The sequence below is a fragment of the Physeter macrocephalus genome, chromosome 4, assembly GCF_002837175.3.
Source record: "Physeter macrocephalus isolate SW-GA chromosome 4, ASM283717v5, whole genome shotgun sequence".
NCBI classification, from domain to species: domain Eukaryota; kingdom Metazoa; phylum Chordata; class Mammalia; order Artiodactyla; family Physeteridae; genus Physeter; species Physeter macrocephalus.
The window spans coordinates 56758801-56776432 of NC_041217.1; the positions used below are offsets into that span (position 1 = coordinate 56758801).

Here is a 17632-nt window from a genome sequence, read left to right on the forward strand (position 1 = left end):
CCACCAGAAAACTACTAGAGCTAATCAATGAATTTGGTAAAGTTGCAGGATACAAAATTAATGCACAGAAATCTCTTGCATTCCTATACACTAATGATGAAAAATCTGAAAGAGAAATTAAGGAAATACTCCCATTTACCATTGCAACAAAAAGAATAAAATACCTAGGAACAAACCTACCTAAGGAGACAAAAGACCTGTATGCAGAAAACTATAAGACACTGATGAAGGAAATTAATATGATACAAACAGATGGAGAGATATACCATGTTCTTGAATTGGAAGAATCAATATTGTGAAAATGACTATACTACCCAAAGCAATCTTCAGATTCAATGCTATCCCTATAAATTACCAATGGCATTTTTTACTGAACTAGAACAAAAAATCTTAAAATTTGTATGGAGACACAAAAGACCCCGAATAGCCAAAGCAGTCTTGAGGGAAAAAAACGGAGCTGGGGAATGAGACTCCCTGACTTCAGACTATACTACAAAACTACAGTAATAAAGACAATATGTTACTGGCACAAAAACAGAAACATAGATCAATGGAACAAGATAGAAAGCCCAGAGATAAACCCACACACCTATGGTCAACTAATCTATGACAAAGGAGGCAAGGATATACAATGGAGAAAAGACAGTCTCTTCAATAAGTGGTGCTGAGAAAACTGGACAGCTACAGGTAAAAGAATGAAATTAGAACACTACCTAACACCATAAACAAAAATAAACTCAAAATGGATTCGAGACCTAAATGTAAGATCTGACACTGTAAAACTGTTAGAGGAAAACATAGGAAGAACACTCTTTGACAAAAATCACAGTAAGATCTTTTCTGATCCACCTCCTAGAGTAATGGAAATAAAAACAAAAATAAACAAATGGGACGCTGCTCAACATCACTCTTAGAAAAATGCAAATCAAAGCTACAATGAGGTATCACCTCACACCAGATAGAATGGGCATCATCAGAAAATCTACAAACAACAAATGCTGGAGAGGGTGTGGAGAAAAGGGAACCTTCTTGCAGTGTTGGTGGGAATGTAAATTGATACAACCACCATGGAGAACAGTATGGAGGTTCTTTAAAAAACTAAAATTAGAATGACCGTATGACCCAGCAATCCCACTACTGGGCATATACCCAGAGAAAACCATAATTCAAAAATACACATGCACCCCAATGTTCATTGCAGCACTGTTTACAATAGCCAGGTCATGGAAGCAACCTAAATGCCCATTGATAGACAAACAGATAAAGAAGATGTGGTACATATATACAATGGAATATTACTCAGACATAAAAAAGAATGAAACAATGCCATTTGCAGCAGCATAGATGGACCTAGAGATTATCATACCAAGTGAAGTAAGTCAGACAGAGAAAGATAAATATCATATTTTGTTTATATGTGGAACCTAAAAAAATGATATAAATTAACCTATTTACAGAACAGAAACAGACTCACAGGCTTAGAAAACAAACTTATGGTTACCAAAGGGAAAAGTTGGGGGGGAGGGGTACATTAGGAGGTTGGGATTAACATATTTACACTACTGTATTTAAAGTAGGTAACCAGCAAGGGCCTACTATATAGCACAGGGAACTCTGCTCAATATTCTGCAATATCCTAAATGGAAAAGAATTTGAAAAAGAATAGATATATGTATATGTGTAAGTGAATCATTTTGCTGTACCCCTGAAATTAACATAATATTGTAAATCAACTATACTCCCATATAAAATAAATTTTTTTAAAAATTATGGTTGAAGAACATTTTGTTTTGTAAAATAACAAACAGGCAAACAGAAAAAACCAAAAACACACAAATGAAAAACTGATGGTGAGAGAATAAATCCTAACAGAAAGAGACTCTGTCTATCTAGCATTTACTGTCATGGATATCCCCCAAGGTATTTATGCACCTGATTTATCAAAGATAGATTGAGAATATGGGAAGAAAATTGCATTTTGTACCTCTGCTTGCGTTTTTTGCTTTGAAAATTGGAAGTGACAGTGGAGCATAGTGGTTAAGAGTATATAGTCAGCAGTCATACTACCCAGGCTTCAATCTGGGCTCCATCACTCACTAGCACTTGGACACATTACTTAAACTCCTTTATGTCTCAGTTTCCTCATCCCTAAAATGGGAATAGTTATAGTACCTGCTTCTACGAATTCTTGTAAACATTAATTAATGTAGTCAGTGAATCTTCTTAACATAGTGCCTGACACAAAATAAGCACTCAATAAATATTGTTCAGTTAAAGTATTAATGGTAATCGTGTAATTACTATTTTGCCAGATGTCAGAGTGTAATAACCACCTTGAATGCAGATGTTTTTCCATTAGACCTTTTGCATTTTAGCCATTTGTTTTCAATCATCTGGCTTAGTGTGTTTTAGCTCCTTGAGGACAGTGTCATGGTCTTTCATCCATGAACTCCTACTTCTTTGTTCACGTTTTATATTGGTAAAATATCAAAAAGGTAGATGCATCAAGTTGTACCTTTTTCTTACTTCTCTTGTCTTCATCCTCTCTGGACTCCTTTCTCCTCTGATGGTTTCTTCCTTTCTAGGCAAGTATCAGGAAGTATTGAGGCAAGGACAAGTGTGTCTTTCTGTCACTTGCTGACATGGACAGAGTGGAGAGTAGAGTGAGGAGCACCTTGCCCTCTTCTCCAAAGTTCAGATCCCAATCGAAGCTGCCCTTCCCTCTAGTACAGCAGCTTCTGCTCTTCAGCATCACTCTACCTGTTCCCTCCATAGACCCAAAGTATGTGGAGAACCTTCTCAGATAAGACCAGGACCTAACCTAGTGTTGTGAGATGCACATGAGCTCAGACAAACCTGAATTTAAATCTCTGCTCTGTAGCACTCTATCCATCTGGGTGACACCTGGCCACTGGGAGCCTTGCTCTCTTTGCCTCCAAAGTTGAGATCATTCCTTTTTCACTGTGTTTCTTGTTGATAATGATGTGTATATTACCTGTGAAAGTATTTTTAAACTTTAATATACAAAGAAAGGATCCTAGCTACAATAATAATATTTCTACTGCTATACTGCCTCTCTCCATAAAGAAAAGCATAGTTGTTCTTCACTTAATACAATTATAGACCAGGAATTAATGAGGCTTTAGTCTGAACTTTCTAGGTTTATACAAACAGGGATCTGCTGTTGTCAACTCAAACTTGCCATCATGTTCTCTGCAGTTGTCTTTGAAAGTTGGTTTAAGAGTTAATGTAGTTGAAACATCTGGTGACAAAAAATAAGAAAGTATTCAAAAACTGAAAGACATATCAAAAGGACACAGGAGACAACTTTTAGGGGCCTCCACTGGCAATATATGCAACAATTTGGGCATTACAAAGTAGATGATAACATTTTGAAATAAAAAAAATGAATCCGGGCTTCCCTGGTGGCGCAGTGGTTGAGAGTCCGCCTGCCGATGCAGGGGACATGGGTTCGTGCCCCGGTCCGGGAAGATCCCACATGCCGTGGAGCGGCTGGGCCCGTGAGCCATGGCCGCTGAGCCTGCGCGTCCAGAGCCTGTGCTCCGCAACGGGAGAGGCCACAACAGTGAGAGGCCCGAGTACTGAAAAACAAAACGAAAACAAAAATAAAAAACAAACAAACAAAAAAATGAATCCATACTGATAAAATAATATCTTAAAAAATGTAAAAAGTTATAATGGGAAAAGAAAAAGATTTTCCTTACAAAATATTACCAATGAACACATATAAAGGAAATGATAGAAAATTATAAGTATAATAAAAATAGATTCAGTTAAGAATCATAAATAGATAGAAGCCAAATCAGTGAGTGAAATGTTCGGGAATATTCATGCCATCTGAAAATATGTCTGCACAAATCATTTGTTAATTATAGAGGGAAGGAAGGTCCTGCTGAATTGAAAAATCTGACATACCCCCTTAACCAAGTGACCAAACTTAACATCACCAGTAGTGGGACAACCCACTATCATGTGACACCTCATATGATGCACTTTGAAGGACATATTACCTATATACTGTTCCTACCAAAAATACTTATCCTAAATCTAATTATGATACAACAACCAAGCAAATCAAATCCAGGAGTATTTAGCAAAGCAACTGACCTGGGCTCTTCTGAATTGTTGACATCTTGGTAAACAAATAAAACAGGAATAGGCTAGGGAACTCTCCTAGGTATGACAACTAAGTGCAACAAGTAAACATTGATTGGATCGTGGATCCAGAAGAAAAAACAAAACTGAAAAAAAGGCATGCAGGCATTCCAGAAATTTGCCCAAAGGTGAATTTTAATGAGTTCTGCCTACTTTTTTCCTTGCTTGAGAAAGAAGAGTATAACAAGGGCTACTATCCATGGAAATTAGCTCTGCATGTATGCTAATTAGATTAGGCCCCTGCAGTGTAGCTAGCTGTTGCTTGTTAAAGGAAATAAAATGATAGGTCACAGAAATAAGTCAAGTCATTTCAAGACTGATTTCTAAAGGCCTTTTTTAGCAGGGCATAGGAAACAAGCATTGTGTTACAAAAGGAGCAATCAAGATCTCCAGGTAAAATGAGAAAGGAGGAAAGTGAGGAGGTGAGCAGGGCTTCCCCAGAATTCATTACCAAACATAGGTGTGGTCTCCAGACCTTTGGTGGTGTCTCTATTTTTAGTATAAATTCCTAATTTACTTTTCTGTTTAGTAAAAAACCAAATAATGATAAATTTGGTCTTCTTTGTCTTCCAGGGAATTTCACTCTTCTCTTCCAACCTTTCCAGTACTTTCTTCTGTCTTCTTCACCTGCCCCACTTTCTCTACCAACCAGAAGTGATTAGATATTTTCCATATTAGGCTTCAACCCAGTTCTCTTCTCTTGGAAATCTCTCTTGATAATCTTACCTACTTCTAAGGCTTCAATAATGGAAAAATATCTTATAAGAATGTGTGTGAAGTAGAAAAAAAAGGAATAGATATATTATCAATCTGATGAGTACTTCTTAACTTTTTTGTGCCACAGACCCTATTAGCAGTCTGATGAAGCCAATGGACTCCTTCCTTCAATAATGTTTTAAACGCATAAATTGAAATACATAGGATTGCAAAGAAAACCAGTAATGTTGAATTAAAGTTATCAAAAATATATAAAAACAAATTTGTGATATAGTAATGTATATTCTGCTCTATTTATTCATGAAATAACAAGATCTGATGACTACCATAATTTCAAGGTAGTGATAAATACTTGGAGATATCAGCAATAGTTATCATACCATGGTATGAAAATTCTTTTTTTTTTTCAGGCAAGGCTTTATTGGGCCCCTGCTGCAGCAGCGGGGAGCAAGAGCAGGCAGCAGGTTCCCTTGCTCACTTGCTTGGTCGCTGAGTGGGGGACGAGCTTGTTCCTTACATGGGGTGAGGCTGGGGTGTGTCCAGGCGTCAGGCCAGAGGGGTGGCTTAGGTGTTTTGCCCACCTCTCCTGTGGTGTTGTGGGCAGGGGGCATGCTCAGTACCCTGCTTTTGCTCCCAACACCCTGTTTTTGCTCTGCTCCAGGCTCTTCAGAAGTGGCAGTTGGGTTTTTTGGTCTCTTTGTATCTTTTGTCCAGAATTTGCCCCAACTGCACATGAACACTTTTATTTTTAGTCCCATATAGTTTATTTGTATTTTATTGCTCAAGGTGAGGTGTGTCCAGATACAAGCATTGCAGCACTGCAGCAAATGGTCCCAAGTTCCACCCTGTCTCATTCCCCCCTAAGAGACTCTGCACCCTTATTCTTAAGGGGTCAAGGGCCAGAAGTCTTTTCTTCTGAAATTTCTTCCTGCTGGACAGGGGCCACAGACCCTAGCTGACCCTAGAGGTGTAGAAGTCCCTCACTGACTGTCCCAAGGACCTGTAGGGACCTGGGCCACTCTCTGCTGGAAAGGGTTGATTTCCTTGAGCCATCATGAGCCTTACTTTAAACTGTTGGAGCATAAAAGATACAAACTTAATCAAAAGGTTAAACAAACAAGGGCTAAAAAGGAGAAGAACAATAGCCATTAAAGGGCCTAGAAACGGAAAGAACCAGGTTAACTTTGGGAGTGTTTCCTTAACTGTTGACCAGACAGGGGAGGCAATGTTGCCCCTGCCAAGAAGCCATTCTGCTTGGATGTATATTTTGTTAATCTCAGGGTTAAAGTTTAATAATTTTCTCTATTCTTAGAATGGAAGGTCTGGACCTGTTGGTCCCAGGTCTCCTTAGACCAAAAAGTCTTAGTCACAGGTTTACAACAGTAGGGAAGACAACGGAGTACTAGATGAAATATGGCATAGATCAGTATGACTGAAAAGAAAGGGGTTGTAAGAAAATGACAACATCCTGCCAGAAAGTTTTTTATACCTTGTGGGATTCAAGAGAACAAACTAGAGAACCAGTTTTCAGTTCCCCTGCCCAAATTTGATAGTGAGGATTGGTGGTTAATTGTCTGCTGAAACCAAGTGGCTTGTTGTCAAATTTTCTCAATGTTGGTTTCTACCTGGTATGGGCATCAGGGCTCTTTTCTTTGCCTCTTGATCTGCCCTGTTGTTCCCTTGGGTAATTTGAGAATTTTCCTTTTGGTGCCCATGGCTTAGGCCTAATGTATCCTCTTTTCTATCTGGAGATAACTGTCTTCTTCCAGGATTTATAATATATCCCAGATATTTAACTTGTTGCTTTGAGATTTGTGTTTTTTTTCTGGGAGATCCTATAGCCCTAGGTCCCAAGGAAATTAAGGACTTTAATGGTATTCTGATCTGAGGTCTCCATGGTGGGGCTACATATTAATATGTCATCTACATACTGTAGAATGGCCCCTTCTTTTAGGTATATTTCCCTTAGTTCCTTTCCTAGGGCCTGGAAGAACAAGTATGGGCTGTCCTGAAACCCCTGAGGCAATACTGTCCAGGTATATTGTTGCATTTGGCCCGAGTGGGGTTTAGTCCACTCGAAGGCAAACAGATACTGAGATGAGGGATGAACTCGGATGCAAAAGAAGGCATCCTTGTGTCAAGCACGGTAAACCATTTGGCATCTTCAGGAATCTGGACTAATATATTATAAGGATTGGTCACAAGTGGATGTATAGGGACTACTGCATCATTTACTGCTCTAAGGTCTTGTAACACTCAGTATTCCCCATTTGGCTTAACAACTGGCAGAATAGTGGTATTGCATGGATACTGACAGGCCATGTTTTAAGAAATTATCTATGGGCAGTTGCAAACCTTTCTTGCTTCCAACTTTATAGGGTACTGTCTCTTGTAAGGATAAGTGACTTCTGGCTTAAGGCTAGTTTTTACAGGTTGGGCATTTATAGCCTCCCAGGGATTCCTTTGTCCCAAGGAAATTAAAGAAGGTTAACTGCGTGTAGAATATGACTGGGAATAGGCCCTTGTTCTTCCAGCTGATTTGTCTTAATTAGAATCAAGAAAAGGGGCCGCTCGGGTCCTCCTAATCGTAATATGACTCTGAAGGAGCCCAGAAAGTCTCTTCCCAGTAGTGGGTTAGGACACTCAAGGCACAGCTAAAAAGTCGTGTGAGATCAAATGCTGTTCAAATTGACAAGTGAGAGGCCCAATGAAGAAATGGGTGTGAGGCTTTCCCTTGACACCAGTCACAGTACAGCTTTTGGAGAAAAGAGGCACAGCGTGAGAGATCAGGACAGAGTAAGAGGCTCCCGTATCAATTAAAAAACTGGTTTTCTTACCTGCCACATCAAGGACCACCCAGGGCTCCTCGAAGGAGATAGACATCTTGCAAAGGGGGAGCTGCCAGAATCCCCGGGCCACGTCAGTCATCCATGGCCATCTCAGGAGCGGGAGCCCCCCTTCCCCTTCAGGACTGGGGACAGTCCCACTTCCAATGACCTGTTTGTTTGCAGACTGGGCATGGACCAGGGGGTTCTTTTTGGCATTTTTGGGCCCACTGGCTGGTTGCCTTGCATTTGAAGCATTTCCCCTTGCTCGTTTTACCTCCAGGTGGTTGGTTAAACTTCCTTGGCCCCCTTGGGTTGTCCTGAGGTTGCAAGGCATGGCTGACAGCTATGGCCATCAGTTTAACTTGAGCCCTGGCCTGAGTGTTTTCACATCGGGTTTTCTCTTCCTTCTCAGCTGGATCTCAATTATCAAATACCCCAAAGGCCACCTCTAGGAGTTGGGGCATCGGGGTTTGTGGGCCTAATTGTAACTTTTGGAGTTTCCACCTAATATTAGGGTCAGACTGGCTGATAAAATGTTGTCCCAGCCAGGATTGACCCTCAGGAGTGGATGGATCGATGTTAGTAAATTTTCTAAATGATGACAGAATCACAGGTTCTTTTAATATTCCTGTCATTTTTTGCCTATGTCCATAACTGAAAGGAATGTTAAATTTCAGTTAGAAATGAGGGAAAATAAAGATCAAGCTCATAGGTCCCCTTAAATCCTATTCATGGATCCAAGGTTAAGAATATCTGGTCTAAAGATTTCTAAAAGAAATCGGGAATCCTTATTGTATGCCTATCAGAAACCATGTAGGTGGTATGAAGAAAGGGGTGGTGCAGAGCCACCTACAACTGTACAATTACTTTATATCCTTTATTTTGTATGCTTGGCTTATCTGGGCTTCTTGATTCTTCTTTGTCTTTCTCAGCATGGCTTTTATATTGAAGTAAAATGGAATCTAGTTAGTTCTGTTTGTAAAATGATATTCTATTTTTGTTTTGTTTGTTTGGATTCTTTTTTTGTTTGATTTTTAAACATATTCCTTAGTCGTAGGAGAGGCTAAAACTGCTGATTATTTGGGATCATTTCTTCATGCTATGTCTACCTTCTATTTACATAGATAATTGGACTTTAAATGTGGATAGAATTAAAATATCCAACTTCAACCTTTGTCTGTTGCCTTCAAAGGTTTTGAAGTAGATTAAAAAAATCCCCTCTCTCCACCTTTTTGACCCTCTCTCCACCTACCCTCTCTCTCCTTGGTTTCCCAAACACTGCATTCTCCTGGACCTCTCTTGTCTTCCTGCTTCTCTTTTGGTCCCTTCTGAATCTTCTCATCTGTTTCACACTCTACCAACCAGAAAAATGTAGGCATTCCCCCCACATTAAGCTTTGGGCTCATTTTCTCTTCTTTTTTTTTTCCCCTTGATAATCTCTCTCAATGCTCACTCCTTTCCCGTGTTCCTTGTCAGTTTTAATGGACCCTCTACCCTCTACTGATTGTCATCTCCCTTCCAGTAGTATACATGTGTTCTGTCAGAGTTAGACCCCTAAAACGTACTTGGTTGCTCTCCAAAGCATCAAAATTAAGTCCAAACTTCTCTTCCTGGTTCACAACCTCTACAGTGTGGTCCCTACAGACACTGCCAGTCTTCTCCACCATGGCAAGCCCCTGCCATAACTCTCTTACCTCACACTTCCCTTGGCCAACCAACTCTCAAGTATCCAAGTACACCTAGAATATATTTTTCTTCCAGCTGACCCATTAAAATTATATCTTTGAAGACTCATTTCAAGTCCCACTTTCTCCAGTTCCAGATGCTCCCAACCTAATTATTTTTTCCTCGCTGCTCATGTTCCAGTGGTACTTTAGATGGTGCATTTTCCATCTAATTAATTCTTACTCTTGTTTTGCCATTTCTTAGAGCCTACCTCCTATTTAAATCATTACGTATGAGACTGGCTCTTTCACTAGATTATAAATTCCAGAGGACTAGGGAGTTTTGTCGTAGTCATTTCTGTGTTATGTACAGTAAATTACTTGCTTGTCCTGTGCTCATAAGGTCTCAACAATATTTAATTCAGTTGTGGGTAGTGGTTGGATGATTGGACCCTAAAATTGTGAATGTCTCTAAGACATATACCCAACCCCATTTTGGCTATGATATTCATCAAATACACAAACATATTACTAAGAGTATTGTTTTTGTTTCTAAAATTGGCTAAATGGAACAAGTCTCATTAAAATAAACAGTTAACAGTTTTAGTGAGAAGTTCTGGATTCCGTATTAGAAGCTGAAATTCATTCTGTAAGTATTTCTTGAGCCCTAATTATGTATCCAGCACTAGGGATGCATAGCTTTGAATAAAAAGATCTCTGTTCTAGAAGGGCTTACACCCTAACCCTAACCCTATCTTCATAAGAGTTTGGAGTTTCCTGTCAAGAGTTGCAGGAGAATTTACATTTCTTAAACTGGAAAAAAACTCTGTTTATTCCTTTATTGAAATGTTATCGGGACTTCCCTGGTGGCACAGTGGTTAAAAATCTGCCTGCCAATGCAGGGGACATGGGTTTGAGCCCTGGTCCAGAAGGTCCCACATGCCGCGGAGCAACTAAGCCTGTGCACCACAACTACTGAGCCTGTGCTCTGGAGCCTGTGAGCCACAATTACTGAGCCCATGTGCCACAACTACTGAAGTCCGCGTGCCTAGAGTCCGTGCTCTGCAACAAGAAAAGCCACTGCAATGAGAAGCCTGCGCACCACAACAAAGAGTAGCCCTCTCTCGTCGCAACTAGAGAAAGCCCACATGCAGCAACAAAGACCCAACACATCCAAAAATAAATAAATAAATAAATTTATAAAAAGAAAAGTGAGGGAATTCCCTGGTAGTCTAGTGGTTAGGACTCTGAGCTTTCACTGCTGAGGGCCCAGGTTCGTTCCCTCTTCAGGGAACTAAGGTATTGAACTTCCGTGCCAGTGACCTTTCAAGGATGCCCCATGGTATTCAGATTTTAAAAAAAAAATAATAAAATAAAATAAAAATAAATAAAATTTAAAAAATAAAAATAAATTTAAAAAACTGAAATGTTATGTGTTGGGCTTCCCTAGTAGCACAGTGGTTGAGAGTCTGCCTGCCGATGCAGGGGACACGGGTTCATGCCCCGGTCCGGGAGGATCCCACATGCCACGGAGCGGCTGGGCCCGTGAGCCATGGCCGCTGAGCCTACGCGTCTGGAGCCTGTGCTCCGCAACGGGAGAGGCCACAACAGTGAGAGGCCCGCATACCACCCCCAAAAAAAAAATGTTATGTGTCACCTGGCTAACTCAGAAGTGAAAACCACACAGCCTTAGCTGCAGCACCAACGCAAGCCACAGGGTATATGTTGTCAACAAATAAGGAAGTATAAAAAGAGAAGACACATTTATTAGGATATTGCTGATTGTAGTTTATTTAGGGCTTGGATATTACTATTATTTTATATACTCCCTATCTCCAACTTTAATAAAGCCCTGCAACAGGCCGGTTTTTAAATTTCCTTCTTAGTATCATTTTATGCCTTAGGCTGGGAAGCACTAACAGAGGTTTTAAGCAATAGTAATAGCATTTACTATTTATATTTTCTAGTAGTAATAAAACGAATAATATTTTAGTTTCTAAACTAGTTCTAATATATGTCCAACATTGTACTAAAAACTGGAGATATTACTAGAGGAAGATGCTTGTGTAGGAAGCTCTGGACTTTTTCTCAAGGCTAGTTTGGCACTGGACATTAGGGACATATACCATGATTTACTGAAATATGAGTGCTAACTGAGGAGAAATTGAACATAAACTCTCAGAACACAGTAGATTAGCATAGGGGAAATGTTAAAGGCCTTTGTTGAAAAATGTAAATTATGAGGAACATATACATTCAGAAAGAGTAAAGAGTATTTTTCAGATGTCTCTGTATGCATGTGTAAAGATCTATGGCTTCAAATTTGACTAGATTTTGTTTGTTTGTTTTTCAAAATCTTTTCTAAGAATTGCCCTGGTGGAAAATATTCCTGAAGGCCTTACCTATTCAGAAAATGCACCATTTCATTTATCACTTTTCCAAGGCTGGATGAATTTACTCAGCATGGCCAAAAAGACTGTTGACATAGTATCTTCCCATTGGGATCTCAACCACAGTCATCCATCAGCATGTCAGGTAAGCTGCATCCTCTAATGTGTGTGATGATTTTACTTATGTGCATTTTATACTCAGTATTCTTGCTGCCACTCCTCAAGTTCAAGCTCATTTTTTCAGTCTATCGATACCCATAGTTCATGTCCATTGTTACATTTATATGTCTGTGCCATTGTTAATCATAGGTTGCTTAGCTTCTACTAGAATGCCGTGCTTTCAAGGGCAAAATCACATCTCATCTTTGCAAACAAGAGGCTCTCTATGCAGCACTGCTGTATCGGACAACTTCAGAGGTGTCTTGTGGTGTCCATTGATGGCACACCCCAGAATTCTGCTTTGCACAACCTGCATGTTTACAGTTCCAATTCCATAACTGCTTGCTGAGACATTTAATTGGTTAATTGGTGTCCTAATTTGTCTTTGTGGCTCAGCCAACTTTTTAATTGTGGAGTCACACTTAACAGTATAGCTGTATATTCTTGACTCTGTCATATTTGAATGAAGAGGAAAAAGAAATTTACTAGTTATAATAACAGCCTTTAGAAAACTGACTAAATGATCTAAATGATTTCTGAATGAAATGTCCTGGAGATAAGAAAATGATCCTGGTAATCTTTTTTTTTTTTAATTTTTGAATTTTATTTTATTTTATTTTTATACAGCAGGTTCTTATTAGTCATCAGTTTTATACACATCGGTGTATACATGTCAATCCCAATCGCCCAATTCATCACACCACCACCCCCACCACCCCGATCCTGGTAATCTTTAGCATGTTTTTCTTTATGTTGGTACAACCATGATAGCACTGAGCTATCAAGTATATGACCATTGCCCTATACTTAAATGTCCTATTGGGGGGGGGCGTCAAGGATAAAATTAATTTTGTCTGTTTGTATACAAAATGTGTTGGCATTAAGCCTATAATCATTACCTCATTGGTGCTTTGATTTGCTTCAATTATACTATTTTAAAGTCAAAAAATATTAGAAAATAGGTACAAAAAACCCATAAAGGCTATACTAAAGAAGAATTGGATAATTTTACTAATTATGTTCTGCACTGTTCTACCTCTGCTGAAGCAGGTGCTTCAGGTACTTATTGCAGCATTTATCATCCCAAAACTTAGTGGTTTTTAAAAATAACAGTTATTTATTTATTCATGATTCTGGGCAGCGTTTGTCAGAGAACTTGTCTCTGATCTAAATAGTGTTGGCTGGGGTGGCCTACCTGGGGCTGGAGGGTGCTAGATGACTCCTCACATATGAGCATCTTACCTCAGATGGCTGGAATGTCTAGCGGCTGGCTGGACTTCTCTCTCTCTGTATGTATCTATCATCATTCAGTAAAGCAGCTTGAATTCTTTACCTGTGGTTATATCCTAAAAGGGCAAAAGCAGAAACTGTGAGACCTCTTAAGACCTGAGCTCTAGAATCCCAATTGCTTCCACCCTATTCTATTGGTCAAAGCAAGTCACAGATCCAAGATGAGACGGGTAACATCCATATGAGAATGTGCAGAATTGTTGGCAGGCATCTTTGGAAATTATATACCACAGTGCACTCTGGCCACAGCAATCCATCTCTCTCTCCCACATACAAAGTGCACTCCTCATCCCCCAAAACTTGTATCCCATTACAGCAAAGGCTCAAAGTCTAGGATCTCTTCATCTGCATCAGGACAGGATCTGAACAGGACTCCTCATGAGGGCTTCTCTTGATTTGGAAACCTGTGAACTAAAAAGACAAGATACATGCCCCCCAATGCACACTCCCAACATACAATGGCAAAATAGAGATGAGATAACTACGATAGATACTTCTGTTCAAAAGGGAGAAGTAGAGAGCTTGTTGTGTAGATTAAATTAGTTAATATATGTAAAGGGTATAGAACAATCTTTGACCATTTAGTGCCTATGTAAGTGTTTATTGTTAAGTTCATGAATGTTATCATTCACATTTACTTATTTGGGTGCACACTGCAACTTTAGTTCAAGTCAGTTTAATTGTAGTAAAAAATAATGAGTTCTTACTGGGTACTTTACACTATGCTAGAATCCAAGATGGTTGCCATGTAAAATTAATTTTTTTTTTTTTTTTTTTTTTTTCGGTACGCGGGCCTCTCACTGTTGCAGCCTCTCCCGTAGTGGAGCGCAGGCTCAGCGGCCATGGCTCACGGGCCCAGCCGCTCCGCGGCATGTGGGATCTTCCCGGACCGGGGCACGAACCCGTGTCCCCTGCATCGGCAGGCGGACTCTCAACCACTGCGCCACCAGGGAAGCCCTACCATGTAAAATTAAAAGAGGAATATAATTTATACAAATGTGAGACTCTGGGTAGATAAGAAGGATTAGGAAAATTATCATTATATATGGAATTCTAACTTTTATTTATTACAAATTTTTACACACACACACACAGTGTCTTGCTCTCACCCATCTGTCTATCTATGTATACATATATACATGCATACACATATAACCCACTGGACAACTGACATCTTGAATCTTGAATACGCAGGAAGTAATGTGATCTTATCCAACTTACATCCACTTCTGATTTTTGTTTGTTGGTCATTTGGTTGGTGTTTTGCTCCTTGTTTTTGTTTTAGTTGAAGTCCCCTAAGGCCAGGCAGCATTCAGTGATCTCACTTTGGTGGGATGCATCCTGCCATCCCTTGATTAGGCAGCTGCATCCATGTGTGACTCAGGTCTCCAGGCCCTGTCTTGTAGCCCACTCATTCCTTCCTAGCAATATTCTTCCTAACTGACTATCAACGTAGGTTAAGCAACAGAAGAGAGATTTTGTTTCACCCAACTATAAACCCTTTCCTTGTCATGTTTGTTTCATAGCTATCTTCATGATTTGTTCATAAATGATATTGTTAACATTTTCTATTACTATCACTTCATATTTTGACCTGTAATATCTCTTAGCCATCCTCAGTGAGCCTACAGTCTGGTGGAGTCAGCTAGGACTCCACACACTCCAGTACTTCTCATTCCCAGTCTCCACCATCTTATTGATTCTCCATCTTCAGTGCCCTTCTAAACCCACTCTTCCTTTCTTTCCCATTCCTGCTATTCCATTCCTTCTCCAAGTCTACTGAAGTAGACTTTACACTCATTCATCGTGCAAACAGTCAGCATCTACTCTGCAACACAGGGGTATTTCTGGAACCCAGGAGAATCCTATTTTTGACAATGTCGTTTCCATGTAAAAGTCTGATAAAAGTATCCAGTAATGTTGCAGTATCATCATAATATTTAATTAGAATTTCTTTTCTTTATTACTAACTTTTTTGTAATCTAGGAAAAATAAAATCACAATAGTTCCTGCTTTTCGTTTTGCCTGAAGGGAGATGAGCATAGTTGGTGGAGAGGGGTCCTTTAAATAATTGAAATTCTTCCAAACTGTTGTAATTAAGAGGTTGGTATACTGTAATTAGTAGGTTGGAGTGAGACAGCCAGAGAAGGTAGGATATTATGATACAACATGGAAAATGCACATTTCATCCTTTGTTTTGATGTAGATCTGAGGACTTGAATACATTTTTACTATATTATGGCAAGCTTCCTATAGTCTATTTTGTGCTTTTATGGAGTTATAGGGAAAAATAAAACATGTATAAATTAATTAGAACATAATTAGGATACATACTAATGCTCTGTTGTTATTTGGGTCAGTTTAGAATCCATTATTTTTTTTATTTTCAGTTCTCAATGTTTGGTTTTATGGAAAAGGCAAACTATCTAGGAGGCATTTGCTACAGCAGAAAGACCATAGGTTTGGCATCAACCACATTTGACATGACCAGCAATTTAGTAGTTGTGGTCACACTGGGCAAATGTCATAATCCCTCTGATTGTCAATTCCCTCATCTATAAAATGGATTTAATAATGCCTGTCTCATTTGATTGCTTTGTAAATTTGATTAGATAATGTTTGTGAAACAACAAATAATGGAGATCATAAAAGATAGTTGCTGTTTTCATTTGATTTTTGTTTTTCTAGTGCAAGACATTTACTTTCAAATTCCATACAGGAATTTACTTTATCATTTTACAGCAGGAATAACTTTCAGATGTCCATCAAGTTCTCAACTTCTATTAAAGGAGGTTAAGGTCATTCTTCCCAGAATAATAATTCAGGTAGTTCTTCAAAGTTTAGGTGAAGAAAAGAGAAAGAAGAATGTGCATATTTTCAAGTAGATTCTTACCCTTCTGTCCCAGTATGGCAACTTTCAGCCATAACGACCAGTAAGAATCACCTGGGGAGCTTTTGAACTATACCTATGTCCAAGCTCATCTCAGATCAGTTAAATTAGAATATTTGGAGAGGGGCTCAGGGTCTGATACCTTTTAAAAGATAACTTGGGGATTCCATTGTGCAGCCAGGGTTGAGAATTACTGTTCTAAACCATCCCAGTCTAATAAACAGTGTGTGATTTTTATAGATTTCACGATAGAGCCAGGTTGGTCCCTTTCTGCTCAGTCAACTTAATTTTACCTGTTTCAGTTTAATCCTGTTTATTCCAGTGGTTCTCTCAGTGATGATATAAAAGGGTGACAACTTCTATTTCAATGTTCCACATAAACAGTAGGTTCTCTTCAGCCTTCTCATCTCCAGACTGAATAACTCCTGGTGCTGTATCAACATGAAAATAGTGTCACCTTATGAAAAAAACTGTCCCCTTCTTTCAAAATAGTATCTTTTTAGTTCCACAAAATCAACACTTGACACATGCTTATAAATTAGCATTCTCCTGTTTGAAATGTGGCCATAGAATAATTTTGAATGTGCCTTAACTGAACAAACATTTATCAAGGTACTGTGCTGTTTGCTGGGGACACAAAATCAAATGAGCAATGAGTAGTGGGGGAGACAGAAAAACCAGTGATAAGAATACAGAGTGGTAGAGCAATGATGAAAGGAGCTGTCAGCGAACAGGTTTGTGCAGCTTTCTCTCCGCTCTCGGCTGCTCAGCAGAGCCCTCCTGGCTCTTGTGGCTTCTGGTCCTCCCTCAGTGCAGTTCTTAGTGAATTCCTGCTGCTTCTGTATGCTTTTGCTCCCCCATCTGTTGAGTAATTCTAATTATGTTCTTGCTTGCTTTCCAATAAATTTCTAAGGAAAATCGTCATTCGTATATAAACTCATAAACTCTATGATTAGCAGGAGTTTAACCTCTCTGATTTTTTTTTTTTTTTTTTTTTTTTTTTTTGGCGGTCTCCTGTTGCGGAGCACAGGCTCCGGATGCGCAGGCTCAGCGGCCATGGCTCACGGGCCCAGCCGCTCCGCGGCATATGGGATCTTCCCAGACCGGGGCACGAACCCGTATCCCCTGCATCGGCAGGCGGATTCTCAACCACTGCGCCACCAGGGAAGCCCTCTGATTCTTTTAGAATCCAGTCCTATAGACATGAATACATCATGAGCCCGAAGACATTCTTCTCAATTTTTTCATTAAATAATAACTTTTCTTTAAAGTTGTCTTAATTTTATTTACCTATACACTTGATTGTTTTCTCTCTAGACTTTCGCTCTGTATTTCCTATGGTCTATTGATGTTTTTGGAACTCCTTTTAAAAAGAATAGGTTAGATTTTTTTCTCATTAATACTAATAGCTTCTTACTATAGAAAATTTGGAAACTACAGAGAAATGAAAGAGAACAAAATCATCCATGTGATCATCAACAAAAATTTTTTTAATGGTTTGATATTTTATGCATAATT

The 17632-nt window shown here is 39.3% G+C and overlaps 1 protein-coding gene across 1 annotated transcript in view; it reads left to right on the forward strand.

Moving 5' to 3' along the window:
* PLD5 (phospholipase D family member 5) overlaps positions 1-17632 on the forward strand; it is a 524774-nt gene that overhangs the window by 294358 nt on the left and 212784 nt on the right. Inside the window, exon 3 of the mRNA XM_055084222.1 lies at positions 11752-11920. The gene's annotated coding sequence lies outside the window, so the exon portion shown is untranslated. The remainder of the gene's footprint in view (positions 1-11751; positions 11921-17632) is intronic.